We start from the raw sequence: 19,529 nt of genomic DNA on the forward strand, positions 1-19,529 counted from the left end.
ACATATTTACTGTTAAAAGATAAGTATGTAATTTTGATTTTATGTAAATTGTTAGATTCTGGAATGGTCACGTCAGAAAATTCTGAAGGCACCGATTTCAGATCTAACACAAGACTGCTGTTGTAAATTACCACCTATTAGCATATCAGGAATCGTTGTCAAGGTCTTTGAGAAATTAGTCAAGAGAAAATTACAGGATTGGATAGATGAAAATGGGATACTGTATGGGGGGACAACATGGTTTTGTGAAGGTTAGATCATGCCTCAATAACTTGCTCATGTTTTATAACACAGTGACGGCTGAATTTGATTTTTGATGATTTTACTGGATAAGGGTAATGGGTTTACATTGATTCTGAATTTGATGATTCTACTGGATAAGGGTAATGGGTTTACATTGATTCTACTGGACATTGCTAAGGCCTTTGACAGGATACCACATGGAATTCTAATCAGTAAACTGAGCATATGGAGATGGATATAGGGTTGGTGAGATGGATAGGAAGGTGGCTGATGGAGAGATATCAGAGAGTGGTTTATTCAGGAATAGAGTCCAAAAAGATGGCTTGTGACTATTGGTGTGTCGCAGGGTTCTGTTCTTGGACCACTACTTTTGAAGTTGTTCATTAATGATATAGGAAAGGATCTGAGAGGAAATGTTCACTTGTTTGCCGATGATGATGCAAAGTTGGGTAGAACAATAGTGAGTGCACAGGATGTCAAAATTTTGCAAGATGATTTGGACATTCACACAGTATCTATCATAGTTTGGAGGACTGGGCTAAGGAAAATGTATGTCGATTTAATGTGGCAAAGTGTAAGGTTATGCATTTTGGGGGTGAAAAGATTAGCAGCAGTATATCACATTGGTGGAACTGTACTCCAGGAGATTATTGAGGCCAGGGATTTTGGAGTGTTGGTGGATAGGGAGTTGAAGTTTAGGGGGCACATTGCAAAAGTGGCTAAATCAGCTCATCAAATCACTTGGTTGCTGAAAAAAACTTTAACAAGCAGAGACAAACAAGTTATTGTTCCTCTGTATAGAGCATTGATAAGAGCCCCTCTAGACTATTGTACCCAGATATGGGTGCCACGGTTTCTTCTTGATTGGGCAGAGGTGGAGAGGATCCAGAGATGAGTGACCAAGATGATAGCAGGTCTATGGAATGAACCTTATAAGAACAGGTTGAAGATTTGTGGGTTGCAAAAAAAATTGGTTGATAGGTGGAAAAGGGGTGATATGATTGAGACGTTCAAATTAGTGGAGAGTTTTTATAAGATTAATTCAGAAGATATTTTTGAGAATAGGACTGGTGGTGGGAGGACTAGGGGCCATACGTGGAAGCTGGGCAAAAATGTGGTTCGCAAGGGTGTTAGAGCTAGGTTTTTTACTTGTAGAGTGGTGAATGAGTGGAATAAGCTGCCAGAGTCTGTTGTGGGTGCTATGACTGTGAATGAGCTCAAGGCGAGGTATGATAGATATTGTGTGAATGTCGAATAGTTGTTCTTGACATGATGTTAGGGCCTCCCTCGATGAGTCTGTCGACTCCTTGGAGTTGCCCGAAATAATAATAATAATTCCTAAGAAACCCATTTGAACAGTAGTCAAGAGACAGTGATAAAAAAGTAATAATAGCATTCCCATCTCTATTGTCAACATGTTATAATGCATTGTCAAGTAACATCAAAGTAGCCGTGTTTATTCAGAGGTGAACAGATTGTCAATGCTTAGAGTTCATACCGAAAAATAGCTCAGAGAGCCAGTTTTAAGTATGAACTCTGAGCATTGACTCTGTTCACCATCATTCCCAAATCTATAGCCTCATAATTTTCCTGCAGAATACATATCTCTTCAGCCCAGAGTGCATCACCTTATACTTTACACATTAAACTTTTTTCTTATTTTTTATTTTTTATAGTGATCCCATCGATGAGAGGTCGAAGAACCTATAAGCACATCAGTACCATGCGTAGTGTGCAGGTGAGAACTGAGACAGAAGTCTATTGAAGTTGTTTTGAAGAGTTGCAGGTTGTAGTTGTTTGGCAATACTTCATGAGGTAGCTGTTCCAGAGGAACATGGACAGAATAGAAGCAGGTTCAGTATGTTTGCAGTTGCATAAAAAAGGGATGCTGGCAGCCACTTTTGTTTTGTTAAAAGGTGCAACAGAAAGTGGAGGAATGATGGTTGGCAATTCAGTGGATCAATGACCATTGAAATACTTCTAGAATAGACACAGTGCTGAAATACTATGTCTGTGATACAGAGGTTGAAGTGAATCCATAAGAGAGGGATCATCTATGAGCTGAATTGTTCTTCTCTGGACAGCATCAAGGATTTTTAGGGAAGCTTTAGAGGCACCACCTCAAACATTGCAACAGTATTCTAAGCATGGGTAGATTTAAGAGTTGGTTGGATGTAAAACATCTTGAATGAAAGAGAATGATTGTTTTTTTGGATGCTGTGGCTACTGATGTGTTTATGCCATGAGAGACTGGAGGTGATTGTTAGTCCAAGTAGAGAGATCTGATCTTGCCTAGTGATTGTGTATTTCTGAGGGTAGGGATTGGTGAGTTGATATCTCTTTCATGAGAGAAAAGTAAGACTGTGTTTTGGTGACATTGAACATGACAAGATTGTCTTTGCTCCATTGAAGGATAGACTGTAGATGTGTTTAAGGCACTACTTGTAGATAAGCTTATAGCTTTAGATGTCAGAGTACTGCATAGTTTGTCAAATGAGTAGGATGAATGGAGAGAATACTGTCATCAACAAAACTGTAGGTTAGAATTAGTGATGATTATTAAGTAAGATAGTAGGTGATAGGTCAGAGTTTTGAGGCACTCCTGCATTGGTAGTGAAGCTTGAAGAGAGGGAGGCATCTACTATGAATTGCTAAGAATGACCAGAGAGAAATCTGACTACCAAATTACTGGTCACCTGGTTTTCAGTGTGATTCGGAGATATTGGAGAGGATCCAGAAACGAGTGATTAACACAATATTAGGAATTTGGAATTCTGGCTATGGAAAGAATTCAAGAAATGTGGATTGCAGAGTTTGGTGGATAGGAGGAAGAGAGGTGATCTGATAGAGATATTTAAGTTAGTGAGAGGATTTTTATCCGATTAATCCAGAAGGGATTATAAAAAGAGTGGAAGGTGAGAGGGGGAAGAACCAGAGGTCATTCCTGGAAGTTATGTAAAAGTGTGGTGAAGAAGGGTGTGAGGAGTAGATTTTTTACATGGAGAATTGAATGGAACTCATTACTGGAATGTGTTGTTAATGCAAAGAGTGTTAAGGATTTTAAGATTCTATATGATAAATATTTGTCAATGAACCTCCCATGATGAGTCAGTCGACTACATGGAGGGTGGACTAGTAATAATAAAATTATACTTTATTATAATTGGTGGCATGGAGACCAAAGGATGGCAGTTTGTTTAGCAGTCAAATGCTCTGGAAATGTCAAGAGTTACAGTTTCACCAAACATTTCCATGAAACATGTCCAGTGGTACGTGATGTAAGTTAAGAGGTCAACTGTGGATCTTGAATGCTGGAATTCATATTGATGGTTGCCGATTAACTGGTGGGGCCTCTAAATAGTGGAGAAGTTGACTTCTCCACTATTTTTTTTTTTGGGGGGGGGGGATGCCATCATGATAATCAGAGAGAGAGAGAGAGATGGAAGTGAGTGAGTGAGTCGAAGTTGCATCCAATAGCCTTAGCACGGGAACAGAAGGCATGACCTCCATTATGATAGGAGGCATGTTTATCTGCTGTTGGCCTTTATGAAACTGGGTTTTTGATCTGCTGATGACAGTTTTGCATTTCCTACATGCCTTGGCATAAACTGAGTATTAAGCTGGGGTCTCTATGCGAGTCTCCTATGGTAAGCTGGATTTTGTTTCTTTAACTCCTTTGATACATGTTATGTTAAACCAGGATGTGGAAAGTGATTGAGAATTTTTTGTAGAAAGGGGGGGGAGGGATGTAGGTCTCCCTTCGAGTGAGAATGATTTATGTGACTCTTTCAGAAATGGTTTAAAGCCTAATAAGCAGAAACAAGATCATACCAAGGAAAGGAAGAGTAAAAAAATCTTTAAATTTCCCAATATTTTACTTGCAACCGTTATTATTATTATTCAGGTCTCCATGGAGTCAAAAGACTCATTGCAGGAGGTCGTTCCTAGGAAACAGTCTATCAAGACACATCGTGGGAGGTCCCTCTTAGGAAATACTAAGTTTATCATACCACTCTTTAAACTCATTGACCATTCTCGCTCTCACCGCTTTATCAGGCAATGCATTCTATGGTTCAACCACCCTCCATGCAAAGAAACTACTCCTCACCCTCTTGCTCACAGTTTTCTTTGGTAACTTCCAGGGATGGCCCCTTTTCTTCACTCCTTCACGCTGTTCAACCAAGCAAAAGAACTCCCCAGTGTCGACCCTGTAACCACCTCTCAACAGCTTAAAAGTCTTAATCATATCACCTCTCCTTCTTCTATCTTCCAAACTTTGCAGTCCACATTACCTCAGCCGATCCTCATAACTAACATTGTACAGTCCTGAAACCATCTTTGTTATCTGCCTTTGTACCCTTTCCACAATTTATCCCCTTCAAATCCTGGGGACCAAATCTGTTAACAGTAGTCTAAGTGGTCTGATCAGAGTCTTATACAACGGAGTGATAACTCTTTTCTCTGTGCTGGTCAGTGTCATTCTCATTATTGCAGCAATCCTCTGTGTCACCTTCACCACCTTTGCAATATGTCCCCCTAAATTTCAGGTTTCTATTAATCATCAACCCCAGATTCTTGTCTCCCCTACTTCCTCCAGTATAGCTCCTCCAATAGAGTATGCAGCATCCCATCGATGTGTCCCAAATCTCAAGACCTTACATTTTGCTGCATTAAACTCCCCCCCCCATTCATTTGACCATCTGTCTAGCTTATTCAAATCCTCTTGCAGGACTACCACATCTGCACTATTACTAATAACCTTACCCAGCTTCACATCATTTGCAAACAACTGACTATTCCCTTGCAATCCACTGACAATGTCATTGATATAAAGGTTAAACAGTATAGATCCCGTTACTAAGTCCTGTGGGACCCCACTTGTAACCCTCTGCCTCCTTGAAACTGTCCCACCATACACAACTCTCTGATACCTATCGGACAGCCAATCCTGAATCCAGTTCACAACTTGACATCCAGACCCATGTGCTGCAAATTAAATATCAGCTTATCATGTGGCACCCTGACTCATAATGGGAGGGTCATTCAAATGACAAATATTTATCATAGAATCTTAAAATCCTTAACACTCCTTGCATTAACAACACATTCATCGTGAACCACAACTGGCATCTTTTTCAACAACTTTTCACTTCAACTTTTCTTGTTACATCTTTCATGATGTAATGAGGAAAGTTGAGTCTCACCCTTCTTATCTTTTGTAAGAAGGGTGAGATTGTACATTTGTTAGGTCTTTTATCCAATGCCAAATGTTATTGGATCTGCAATCCTCTTTATGTGATTTGCTTTAGCTCAAGTTTCTCTTATCCCACTTTGTTAAGAGGATGTACCTCTATGCCCACTTGTAGATGGTATAGACTTTGTCTACGCTAAATATGTAGCCAAAGTGCTTTCCTGTACTACTGGCAGTACCTTATCGCATATCAAAAACTCAGCCTATTTTAAGTCTAGTATACAAAATTGGGCTATTCTGTTTGGAAAGGAAAATTCTATAAACAAATCGAGGGTAGGCCATGGGTTCCCCTCTTTCAGTGCTCCTATATCCATGGCATCTCAGAAAAGGTGGCCAAGATATTTAAAAAACACAATATTGTGACCACCTACAAACTACAAAAAAAAAAAAAAACTTCTAGCAGCCCTTATCTGCTTTCTCAAAGACCAGCTACAACCTTTTTTATTATGGACAAACAGGTAGTATAGCCAACATCTGCATATTAGAGCATCAGGATTACATCTGATTCCACCACTATGGCTGCTCAGGATTAGCAGACCATGCCTTGGATAATGGGCACAGGATCTGTTGGCCGCCACCTTACTCCACCAGAGCAAATTCAAGTTTGAGAGACTTTTTTCTTGAAATCAGCTGCAACCCTTACCAATTATCCCAGCCATCAGTCCAACAACCAAGAACACCCCAACCTGAAGCCAATAGGTGACATAATTGTAGCACTTTAGGTCTTCTTGTATCTCTCCAGTTTCTTCATCTTTGTTACTGAAGTGTGCCTGCATGCACATGTCTATACAAGTACATTAATTCCTGATGATGCTGATTTAACTTCAGCAAAATATGGGATAATAAGTAAATAATTTTATTTATTAACAAATACATTGTTAATTTCCCTAAACTATATACAATGCAGGAAAATCACTGGTAATTTTTTATATTTTCAGTAAAGTTATATGCAAAGCAAATTCTATTTTTTGTTTCTTCTTTTTTATGACTTGAAGTAAGATAATGTTACATTTATTTTTTACCATTAAGATGGTTAACAAATGCCATTTTTAATCATAAAAGTGCTGAATTGAAACAGCATGTCATATATATTTAGCAGTTAAAAATGTGCCTGCTAGATACCAGAGGGATATGTTATAAGGTTAAGTGAGTTACTGCCTGATATACAACTGGCACAAGACAGCATGGTATGAATGTGTTAATAGTTTACGAGATACTAGTACTACAAAATAAATTAATCGCGAAATATTTGAGCTAATAATGTAAGTAGTCAACAGCTAACATACGCATGTGGCTACACAGCCACAAGACTCATTAACTTCTCTCTGAAATATTGGTAGTAAACACCAAATTACTGTTATATTTTAGAAGGATTTTTTGCTCCATTTACAAGTAAGCGAATATACCAGTTTACCATTATTGCAGTCCTTACTCACAAATGCTCTTCCTCATATGCATCAATGATATTCTTTCTCTCTGACATCCAATCCTATTTATAGCTTTGTTGTTCATGGTACTCTCTACTCACCTTTTTTTTTTCTTTTTCAAATGTAGTGCTCAGGTATCTAGATGTTGAGACTTCTCAATTAGTTAAATCACTCCTTCCCCCAATCCTCAACCTTCTCTTCAGAAAGATTTTAGTATTGCTATCATCATCATCCTGTGTCCAAGGCCCTTCAGAAAAAATAGCCAGAGTCTTAAAGAAATACAATCTTTTGCATAGTTTTCAAGCCCCAATGAAAGCTTGCTATCATATATTCTACTAAAGATCAGCTCATCTTCTTTCTCTCTGTGCATGGAGAGAAAGACTATATTTGGAATCTGCAGCTGCTTCCAGAAATTGGCCTAATTTAAATACATATGGTTGCATAAAACTTCCTAAAATATTTAGAGTTCCCAGATTACATCCTAGGCAAAAGAGTCCTAACCTAGTTAGGACTCTTTTGCCCACGTGTTTCCCTTAGTTTTTGCTTAGTTTTGTGTTGGCTTTATGTGTGTGTGTGTGGGTAGGTGGGTGGGTGGGTGAGTGTGTTACAAGTCTCATGACTGAACTGAAATATTGGAAGAATTAAATAATATAGTAGTCGTGGCCGAGTGGTTAAGGCGATAAACTTGAAATCCATTTAGGGGTTTCCCTGCACAGGTTCGAATCCTGTTGGCTGCATTGATGTAGATGATGATAGTTGTGATTCATTGTAGTTGGTGGATTGGAGACGGAGAGCTGTAGAGTAGGTGCCCTCCCTCGATGAGTCCTTGCTAGCCTGGTTGGCCAAGTGGTTAGCGTATCCGCTCTCCAGCCGAAAGGCTGGGGGGGGGTTCGAATCCTGCCGTGGGAATGGATGTTTGTGATTGTCTGTGAAAATGCTAGTGGTGGAGGGAGGTAAATATCGTTGGTGTAGATGATGATGGTAGTTGCAGTTCATTGTAGTTGGTGGATTTGAGTGGTGGAGATGGAGAGGTGTAGAGTAGGTGCCCTCCCTCGATGAGTCTTTGGACTCCTTGGAGGTGTCATGTAATAATAATAATAATAATAATATTTTTAATCCTTTCTCTGTACTGTTTCACTCCATTAAGCAAACATGAGTAATGCTCAGGTAATTTATGCTTCAAGATCTTAAACTACTGCTTTAAACACTGATTTTGCCATTCTCCAGTGGGGTGAAGATTATGTGGTGAATTTTAATGTCACTTAAATGGAATCTTATCTTATTTTCAAGAAGAAATAAAGAAAGACCATGACTCTCTCTTTTCCTTACTTTTGACAATATTCTTCTTGATGTTAACTCTCACATCTAAATTATCCTGGCATAAGCACATTAGATCCAAAGCCTCTTCAATCTTCAAAAAGCTTGGTGGTCTTTTTTTTTTTTTTTTTTGTTCCTGACAGTGTTTCTCTTTCTTGCTCAACTCCTGATACTTTATAAATCTCAGATCTGTTCAACCTTAGAATAATGTTCCCACAAAGTGGTGCACATAAGACCTTCCTCAGAATTCTTCAATGTATTCAGAAGCAAGCAGTTTGCCTAATTGATGTCTGCTCCTTCATTCACTCCCTCCACTCGCTTTCCCTATATGATCTGTTGCTGCATTATGTCTCCTCTATAGGTATTTCTGTAGGTGTATCACTGAACTAGTCGTTTCTACCTCAACTTTCTTCTGATCATATATGAACATTAACAGCTGCTAGTCACTACCCATATATATATATATATATTTTTTTAAGATTAATGATATACTGACTAAGAACACTGAGAAAGGTAAGAAAAACTTTATTATAACACGACTTTATATCTTGAATTCTGGTGCTCTCAAATCAGTTGCCACTCACTTACAACTCATGCTAGTCCTGCCATGCGGACACCAGTTCAAATATGAATGTTGCTATTCCTATTTTGTTAATTTGAGAAGTCTATGTTTTTTACCTTGTTATTTTTCCAGTTTTTTGTTATTATTTACACACCTGAAGAAATCAGCGTTCTGACGAAACTAGTCGTGTTATATTAAAGTTTTTCTTACCTTTCTCGGTGTTCTTAGTCAGTATATCATTAATTTTTAAAATGTCTACAAGCTGAGTCAATACTAGTCACAATATATATATATATATATATATATATATATATATATATATAATATTCATCAAAGCTTGATTTGCTTCCTCAGTCTTAAGAAAAGGCTGGTTATATTCCACTAATTCGAGCCCCACCCAAGGGCCTATGAGTTGTGGAAATACTTTCTGAAAATGAAAGCTGTGCCGAACAAAGCGGCCTTTTGCAGCTGCCCAATTTTTAATCCATCTAACTTGAGTGCTTCTAGATGTTTTTTCAATGTTTTAGGGATGGCGCCTAAAGCACCTATTATTATGGGAACAACTTTCGTTTTCTTTTGCCAGATTCGTTCAACTTCGATTTGCAAATCGCGATATTTTGTAATTTTTTCATTTTCTTTGTTGTCAATCCGACTATCTCCTGGTACCGATATTTCGATAAACGTAACCCCCTTGTGTTCACTTTTTTTCAACCACTGTAATATCGGGTGTATTACATCCCAAGCTTTTGTCAGTCTGGATTTTGAAATCACAGAGTATTTTAGCTTTTTCATTCTCAACCACTTTCTGGTGAACTTTATGCTTCCAATAGTCTTTAGATACTTCAAACCCATACTTTTTACATAAATGCCAGTGGATTATCTTAGCTACATTTTCATGCCTTTTATGGTACTCAATTTTTGCGATTTTGCTGCATCCACTTATAACGTGGTCTACCGGTTCTTCCTTTTCTTTGTGCAATCTACATTTACTGTCTTCTTGAATTTTTTGTATTTTTGCCTTCATAACGTTGGTCTGTTCTTGTACTGCAAAAATTACCAATTCTGTTTCTTTCTTTAGTGCTCCATTTCTCAATCATTGCCAGGTCAAGTTGCTGTCAGCGCTGTCCTCTATGCTGTGAAGGTATTTTCCATATAATGCCTTATTTTTCCATCTTTCGGTTCTTACTTTTACTTGGTTGGTTTTGTATTCCAATTTTGTCTCCATGGGTTTAAATAAACCCTCTTTCCTTACCTCAATTAGACATTTTTCCGTTGTTTGCTGCAGATAATCATTTAAATTTCGTTTTTTCTTCTTCAATAACTTGCATCACTTGTAATTATCCTCTACCTCCTTTTTTGCATGATAGATATAGCCTATCAGTGTCACTGCGAGGATTGAGGGCATGGTGTATTGTCATTAATTTTCGCGTTTTTCGATCTAAATCTTCCATCACTAGCTGGATCCATTCAACAATGCCTGCTGAATATCTCAGAACAGGTATGGCCCAGGTATTAATTGCTTTTATCAAATTTCCAGCATTAAGCATTGACTTAAGACTTAAGGAGTTTTCTTATCGTTATCGTCTTATGTATTCTGCTCAAGTTCTTTCTTTGATCTTATTGTGCAGAATTTGTGATGCTTCTAAAATTCCCAAATATTTGTAGCTGTCTTCGAATTTTATTGCTTTGATTATTTCACCATTGAGCAGCTCAATTTCGTTCATATCTTCAAACTTTCCTCTTGTTATTCCAGCAATTGAACATTTGTCTAAACCAAAATCCATTGATATATCTTGACTGAATATGGGCACAGAGTTTAGCAACGATCTGAGTTCATTCTCTGATTTTGCATACAACTTCAGATCGTCCATGTATAAAAGGTGAGATATCTTTGCACTCTTTTGCGCAGTTTAATAACCATGAGCAATTTTATTTAAAATTCTAGTTAAGGGGATCAATGACAATATAAACAATAGAGGAGATAATGAGTCTCCTTGAAAGATGCCCCTTTTTATGTTTACCTCACCAATTTCTTCTCTATTTATAACTAACGTTGTTTTCCAAATTTTCATGCTGGATTGCAAAAAGTTTTGCACGTTTTCGCTTATACCAAATAGTTCTGTGCATTTTAAAATCCAACTATGAGGCACCGAATCAAACGCTTTTTTATAATCTATCCAGGCCAAATGAAGGTTGGTTTTTCTATGTTTGCAATTTTTAAGAATCATTTTATCAATCAGCAATTGGTCTTTTGTGCCTCTTGAATTTTTGCTGTTACCTTTTTGTTTAATTGGGAGAAGAGAATTTGCTTTAAGATAGCTGTATATTTTATCAGCTAGTATGCCTGTGAGTAGCTTAAATGTTGTTGGCAGGCAGGTTATTGGTCAGAAGTTTTCTGGGTTTGGACCTTTTTCTTTATCCTTTATGATCAAAAACGTTTTCCCTGCTGTGAGCCACTCTTCTTTGCATTTTCCTTCTAAAACATCATAAAATTGGTTAGCAAGTCGTTCATGTAAGCCTGTTAGATATTTCAACCAGTAGCTATGTAATTCATCCTTCCCAGGTGTTGACCAATTTTTTATTTTTTTAGCTTGCTTTTGAACCATTTCAGTTGTTATTTTCAGTTGGTCCATTTTTCGTTCTAGAGATTTGTTCGTGATTTGTTCAATCCATTTTGCCTTGTTATTGTGCCTCTTAGGGTTGTCCCATAGGTTTTTCCAAAACTTTAGTGTATTTTCTTTGTCTCTGGTATTTATATTTATATTTTCTTTAAGGTTATCATTCCTGCAGCAATCAATTTTCTTGTAAAACTGGTGCTGATTTGCGCGAAACATCGAATTTTGCTTGTACTGTTCAATGCGTGCACTGCATCTTCTTATTTTAGCTGCAACTGCAACTATTTTTTGCTTCACTTCCTCTAATACTTCATGAATAGGTTGTGTTCCAGTTTTATATCTCTTTATGAGGTTATTTCAGATTTTTGTGTTTTTCAGCTTCTTTTCCTTAAGGTTTTTCAAATTGCTCACGTCTGCTCTGAGTTTAAGAATTTTATTCTCCAGCCGATGCTTCCATTTTGGTTCCTGAGCCTTACTGCTCTTGGGTCTACTAATCTTATATCCTAATTCAGATGTTATGATGCAGGCTATTGAGTACATAAGTTGATTCGTTTGCCCAATAGTTCCAGTAGGAATATCCCTTGCAGCTTTATCGGCCTCTTGTAGGAGTTCCTGCAGTTTTTGTTGAGGTATTTGTCTCAATACTGGAAGCCTAACTCATTCCTGGTTGCTGTTCATTTGCTCGATAATTTTTCATGTGAGTTCTTGTTCCTTATCTGATAGCTTCCTTTCAATTATTTGTATATTTTCAAAATTTTCAACATTCTGCATGTTGGAATCTGGTTCTGCATTATTCATATTCTTGGTCACTTCAGGGTCAGTACGGTCTCCTTTTACAGCTTGAGGTTTCAGTGCTTCCAGCTCAAGTTCACTAAATACCTTGCATTTGATAATGAAGCTGCATTGATGCATCAGCCTTTCGAATGAAATTTCAGAATTTGGGTGTCGTTCAAGCCAAAGTTCGAACATTCGTTTCTGAAATCCCCTAACTGATGGGTTTGAACTGTAGAAGCACTGCATGACTTGTCTATTTTCAGCCATGCTCCACTTTTTTCTAGTAAATACTTTCGAGTTCTGTGGATCTTGCTTCTGTAGCCCATTTGTCACTGGCTGTCCAGGAAGCCTAACATCCAGTGCAGTCCTTGGTAACCTGCGCGACGACCATTGCAGTATAGACTTCTGATTTGTCTTCACCATTTTTAACTGGGGTGGGCAGGTGCATGAGATAAAAAAATAGATAAATAGGACAGAATCACCCCTAGCCCTTGAATACTCTAATAGCATTGGGCGGAAGGAGCAAGATGAAAAGAAATACAGAGGGAAAGAAGATTAGGGACCAGTCTACAGATAATATAACAGGTGTATATTACATGAAGTAAGGCATGGTCCAGCTTCAGGTGCCTCAGGTTCACCATGCCCGTACTCACTAGAGTGAGCCCTTGAGGATTATATACCTTGAGGACTGTATATATATATATATATATTGTGTTTTATGAAGAATTAAATGACTAGAACCGAGATTTAAGTAAAAAGGTTTTAATATAAAAACACTACTAGTTTCAGCCTGTAACAGCCTTCTTCAGGTGACATTATAAAAGAAAAAACACTAAACATTGAGGGTTAAACGACTATGAACAACACAGACAGTCTTTATACATAATTAGCATGAAAACGTTGTAGTTGAAGCTGTTCTTTCGTTTGTTGCATTGTTGTGAGAGTGCGTGTTTGCTGCATCACGTGAACGCCAGTACATGATTACAGCTGAATGACTATCTGGGAGGTTGTAGCTTAAGTTGTTATTTAGATGAACAGGATTGAAGATGATTTCTCTAGATTCCACAATTTTTCTCTCTATTTCGTCACTGCAACGGAAGATGTTAGTAGATTTTTCCCAGCAGACTTTGTGACTTTGGTTATCATCATTAGGATTAGCCGAGAAAAGGATATGACTTGATAATGCACTCGCTCGCTGTCTCTCTCTTGTAATGTCTCTCCTGTGTTCTTCCATACGCATTTCGACAGATTTGTCTGTCTGCCCGAAATAAGGAATATCGCAGTCACATAATATTTTATATACACCAGGGTATTTGAGTTGATGATGACAAGGTTTTGGGTGGCTAATTAAGGAACGGATCTTTGGAAGTGTGAAACATTTGTGTGAAACAGTACTTATGTAAGGAATAGATATATTGCCTTTGAATCAATTTGTTTCTTCTGAGTGATGTCTAGGAGGATTAAGAATGAATTTGTCAATGATTTTCTTGGAATATCCATTAACTTCGAAAGAAGTTTTCAGATGGTTTATTTCTGTAAGCAGTTCATTTGGGTCATCAAGAAGAGAATGGGCTCTATGTCCCAAGGTGGAAATTATTCCAAGCTTATGAGGAGGGAAATGATGAGACTGACTGTGCAGATATCTGTTGGTATGTGTGGGCTTTCTATATATCGATATTTTTAGTTTACCAGAAGAGCGAGTCAGTTTGACATCAAGAAAAGGCAAGGAATTATCCGTTTCAAGCTCAGCAGTAAACTTAATACTTTGATGTCGGCTATTGAGATGTTCGAGGAAAACCATAAGGGATTCACGTCCATGGCTCCAAACAATGAAGACATCATCCACATAACGTTTCCAAACTTTAGGTGTTAAAATAAAGGAAGAGATAGCATTAGTTTCAAAATCCTCTAAGTAAATATTTGCGAGTACAGGGGATAAAGGATTACCCATAGCCAGTCCATGATTTTGTTTGTATATATTATCTTGAAATTTGAAGTAACCGGACCTGATGCAATGTGTAAGCAAGGCTAACATTTTTTTGGATAACTTGTCCTTGAGTGATGTTAGGACTTCATCTGTTGGGACATTAGTGAACAAAGAAGTTATGTCCAAGCTAGCCATGATGTCATCTTCATTAACTGTAATATCCTTGATATATGTAACAAATTCTGTAGTGTTCTTGATAAAGGATGGTGACTGGTCTGAAAAACTTTTTAGGTATTTGGCAAGATATTTTGAAAGATTGTACGTAGGAGAATTGATACCTTCTACGATTGGGCGTAATGGCATGTTCTCTTTATGGATTTTAGGAACACCATATATGCGAGGAATTAACGGATGGAGAGAGCATAGAGATAAACGAATGTTTCGGGATAATTCAGTTGTTGTTTTTAATAAGATGTTTGTACAATTTTGAAGTTCATGAGTTGGATCTCCCTCGAGTATTGAGTAGGTATCATTATTTAGTAATTCAAGCATTTTATTCTGGTAATCTTCAGAGTTAAGGATGACTGTTGCATTGCCTTTATCTGCAGGGAGGATGATTATATCTCTGTTGTTTTTTAAACTTTTAATAGCTTTGCATTCAGTTGAAGTAATGTTGTCTGCAGGTGGTTTTGCATTATTGATAATAAAGATAGATTCAATACGTAGAAGATTTGCATCTTGTGGAGGGAGAAAAGAAGTAGCTTTTTCTATTTTTGTAAGTAGTGTCTCCTTTGGTATTAATTTTGGGGAAGGAATAAAGTTTAGATCTTTACTAAGGATGCTTTTTTCTACATCTGAAAGTATATAAGAAGATTTGTTGATAACAACTTTGTCAATATTGATGTTTGGTTTTGAGAAGTTCCTATTATTTTGTAATCTTTTTAATGTTTCAAATTTACTTATAAGATTTACTTTGTTATTATATTGTATTCTGGCTGCTTGAGATTCTTCCAGTTTTTCAGCTATGGTTCTTTTTTTTATTGAAAAGAAAAGCAAGAGTTCATTTAGTATCCGAGATTCTTTCAAACAGTAGGTCTAATTTAGCTTTATGATAGATTCTCTTCGCACGTTCAGTTGTTATGTTTTCTTTAAAGCATATAAATTTAAGAATGACAGCATGGAATTTGCAACATTTCAAGAAGACCAATCTATTAATGTTTAGTCCATTCCTCTTTAGTATCTTGTTGAAGTTTCTTTTATTATTGATAATAGAAGCCTCTTCATGAAGGTTATAGATGACAGAATGATCATTAACTCGGTTAACATACATAGGTTTATGAAAAATTGAATGACTAGAACCGAGATTTAAGTAACAAGGTTTTAATATAAAAACACTACTAGTTTCGGCCTGTAACAGCTTTCTTCAGGTGACATTATAAAAGAAAGAAAAAACACTAAACATTAAAGGTTAAAAGACTATGAACAACATAGACAGTCTCTATACATAATTAGCATGGAAACGTTGTAGTTGTATTTGAAGCTGTTCTTTCATTTGTTGCATTGAATCATCTTCAATCCTGTTCATCTAAATAACAACTTGAGCTACAACCTCCCAGATAGTCATTCAGCTGTAATCATGTACTGGCGTTCACGTGAGGCTGCAAGCACACACTCTCCCAACAAGGCAACGAACGAAAGAACAGCTTCAAATACAACTACAACGTTTTCATGCTAATTATGTATAGAGACTGTCTATGTTGTTCATAGTCTTTTAACCTTTAATGTTTAGTGTTTTTTCTTTCTTTTATAATGTCACCTGAAGAGGGCTGTTACAGGCCGAAACTAGTAGTGTTTTTATATTAAAACCTTGTTACTTAAATCTCGGTTCTAGTCATTCAATTTTTCATATAACCATGTATGTTAACCGAGTTAATGCTCATTCTGTCATATATATATATGAAATCAAATAACCTACAGAATAAAATTGAATACACTAAATTGTGCAAAACAATCAGAAAATGGGTCACAGAAGAATTAAGAAAATTCAATTGTAAATTCATACAACAAAATTGAAAACAATTGTAGTCTCAAAAAAGCCAAACAGCAATAAACAGATGGTTGCAGTCAAACTAAAAGAAGAGACCATAACCAGAGATAGATAATGCTCTTGCAAAAAGAATTGAAGAATTTTACTCAGTACTATATCAGGATGATGTATTAAATGAAGAAGACAACTATGAAAGCTGAAGTACCACAGATTCTACCAGAAGAAGTTATGTGGAGCATCCATAGCTTCCAAAAGAGAAAAGCTGCAGGTGAGGATGGAGATAGCTGAACTTCTAAAAGCAGGTGAGGAAATGATATACAAACTCTTAGCAAAACTATTTACTTTATGCCTGAAGAAAAATGATATACCAAGAAAATGGAAGAAGGCTATGCTAATTTTGCTACATATAAAAAGGTAAGGTAGAAGACTTGACGAACTACTGACCCATCAGTCTACTATGAGTGGTTTACAAAGTGTTTCCAAAAGTCTTAGCTCATAGGCTTTGTATGACTCTGGATCTAGCACAACCAAAGGAACAGGCAGGCTTTCGAAGTGGCTTTAGTATAATGGACCATATTCAAATTGTACAACAGATTATTGAATGGTGTGATGAATATTAGTTACCATTATGTCTTGGTTTTATTGACTACGAGAAAGCCTTTGATTCAGTAAAAACTTGTGCAATACTTAAAGCATTATGAAACCAACAAGTGGAGGAGCCATACATCAGGACCATCAAATCAGCATACACCAATGCCACAGCAGAAATTCATTTCAATGGAAAAATCTCTACTGTGGAAATACAGAGAGGTATAAGACAGGTGACACAATATCTCCAAAATTATTCACAGTGTTCCTAGAAGAAATATTCAAACTTTTTGATTGGGAAAGGAAAGGACTGAAGATAAATGGAAGATATTTAAGCCATTTATGCTTTGCAGATGACATAGTTATCTTTACTTCAACTGCTCATGAATTACAGACTTGTATCCAAGAACTCCAAATTGCTAGCAAAACAGCTGGACTAAAGATAAACCTAAAGAAGACCCAAGTTATGTTCAATAGCTATGTCCAGCCAGAAATAATAAAAATCAGTAATGATGAGTAGATCACTACGTATACTTAGACAACAGATATCAATGGAACAAAATATCATGGACAAAATTAAAAGACGCACAATGCTTGGGTGGAAAGCATTTGGAAGATTACATTCAATATTCAAAAGCCAACTACCATTATTCCTGTATTGATATACAGCTGTGAAACATGGACACTAAAATATAAAGCAGAATTAAAAATTAAGAAGAACACAATTTAGTATAGAAAGAAATATGCTTGGTATCACAAGACTAGATCACAAAAGGAATACGTGTCTGACATCATAGGAAGAGTGAAACATCTGAAGTGGGAATGGGCTGGGCATATTTCTTGAAGACAAGATCAATGATGGACAAAAGAAGTACTGGATTGGATTTCACAAGAGGAAAAATGACCACGATGCTGACCTGAATCATAGTGGATTGGTGATATCATCAGATTTGAAGGAGAGCCATGGACAGACAGTCTTGGAGTAATTTTGGAAAGGCCTTCATCCAGTAGTGGATTGACAATGACTGCTGATGATATATACATACACATACAATTCAGCTCTGTACTCATCGAATCTGCTTCTGATCCTCTGCCTTCATTCCTTACATCTCTGCTCTTAGAACAGTCTTCTCCATACCATTTTGATTCTATACTTCTCCATACCAATTTGATCAATGATTACAATCTTCAGGTCTTCAAAAAAAAAAAAAATCCTATTGGTTAGAAGACCTATGGCACTGTCATGTCATAGGTCTCATGTGTGGGGCTGATTTATAAAAAAAAAAAAAACAAAAAAACATTAATATGGTATGGGTCTATCAAGGGCAGCTATTCAGCCTGTATTCGTTGAGGAAGAGACTTTGTTGGGGCTTAGAACTCAACAGGAGGAATTTTACACCATTCGTCCAACAGAAACTGGATCAATTCACCTTTGTTCTTTGGAGGTGGGAAACTTTGCCTGATTGCTCGCTCCAAAATGTGTTATAAATATTCTATAGGATTTAAGACTGGCAATTGGGATGGCCGTGGAAGACAGGATTCTTCACCATCATGTTCTGCAAACTACTAGGGACCACATTTGCTCTATGAATGGGAGCATTATCCTGTTGAAATGTGACATATGAGAAAAATCATATGTCACATATGGCTGCATATGAGAAAAATTAACATGGAATGAAGATGATTACTTATGATTGAAAGATAATGTGCATCCACTTTGCTTCCAATAGGACCCATACCATGCCACAAGAATCTACCCCAGAACATTATAGAACCACCAAAACGTTTCACAGTTGTAAATAAGAGCACTCTGGCTGATAAGTTTCCTTTGACTGATGTCACACATATTCATTTGCAGTATAAAGTATGAACATAGATTCATCAGACCATATCATATCCCTCCACTGTTGTGTAGTCTGCTGCCTGTGATCTTTGCACCACTGGATGCAATGATGTGTGTGTTGGCAGGAGTAATCAAAGGCTTGTGTAAGGCACCCCAACCGTGATATCCAACTGTGTGTAGATCCTGGTACAGAGTTTTTGTTGAAATGGGTTTCTCATGATTGGTGTTGAATTTTTTACACAGTTGATCAGCAGTAACTTGCCTATTCTTTGTGATACAGTGCACTAATGCTTGAACATCTCTCTCTCTTTTGCAGTAAGCACTTTTGTCCACTATTGCATTTTGCTGATGATGTTTGTTCTGTTGACTGCCATGCTGACATAACCTTAGAGACCATTCCTCGACTAATATGCCCAATTTCAGCTGTTCTGGTCACCGATGCACCTGCCAGCTTGATTCCAACATTATGCTGCTTTCAAAGTCATTGAAGTCCTCTTTTGATTCCATTTTAATAAACAATAAAATAAACAATGGCAGGCCTCTGTTTGGCTTTATACACACACATCCCTAGGAATGTCAGGAGTACATCTACCCATATACGGTACTAATGTACTATAGGTTGATCAACCAACTTTTTGTGTATGGGCACAACATGAAAAAAAAAAAACATTTGCATATCAACTGCATCTGTATTTGGTGCATCGTAAACTGCACTGCGACTACAAATAACACATCCTAATAGCTCAGTGTTTCCATTTTTTTGTCCATTATCTGTATATTCCTCCCATTGTTTGTATCATCAGTAGACAACTGGATTCCCCACTCCCATATTATTCTCTACATCTGATATACAAATTAAACAGCAGTGGTCAGTTTCATTTTCCAGGATTTTACTTCATATCTGAAGTGAATGGAATTGAACAGTGGAAGTGGAC

General features: G+C 37.1%; 1 protein-coding gene and 1 non-coding gene across 4 annotated transcripts in view; both read left to right on the forward strand.

The window, feature by feature from the left end:
- The window catches only part of LOC150109088 (uncharacterized), a 418,260-nt gene that overhangs the window by 185,333 nt on the left and 213,398 nt on the right, over positions 1-19,529 (forward strand). The gene's annotated exons all lie outside the window — the stretch shown is intronic.
- Positions 7,575-7,658, forward strand: TRNAS-UGA (transfer RNA serine (anticodon UGA)). Its single transcript has one exon. It is a non-coding gene; the product is annotated as a tRNA-Ser (tRNA).

Source organism: Typopeltis vanoorti, chromosome 2 (assembly GCF_054136105.1).
Source record: "Typopeltis vanoorti isolate ZY-2024b chromosome 2, IOZ_Tvanoo_1.0, whole genome shotgun sequence".
NCBI lineage: Eukaryota > Metazoa > Arthropoda > Arachnida > Uropygi > Thelyphonidae > Typopeltis > Typopeltis vanoorti.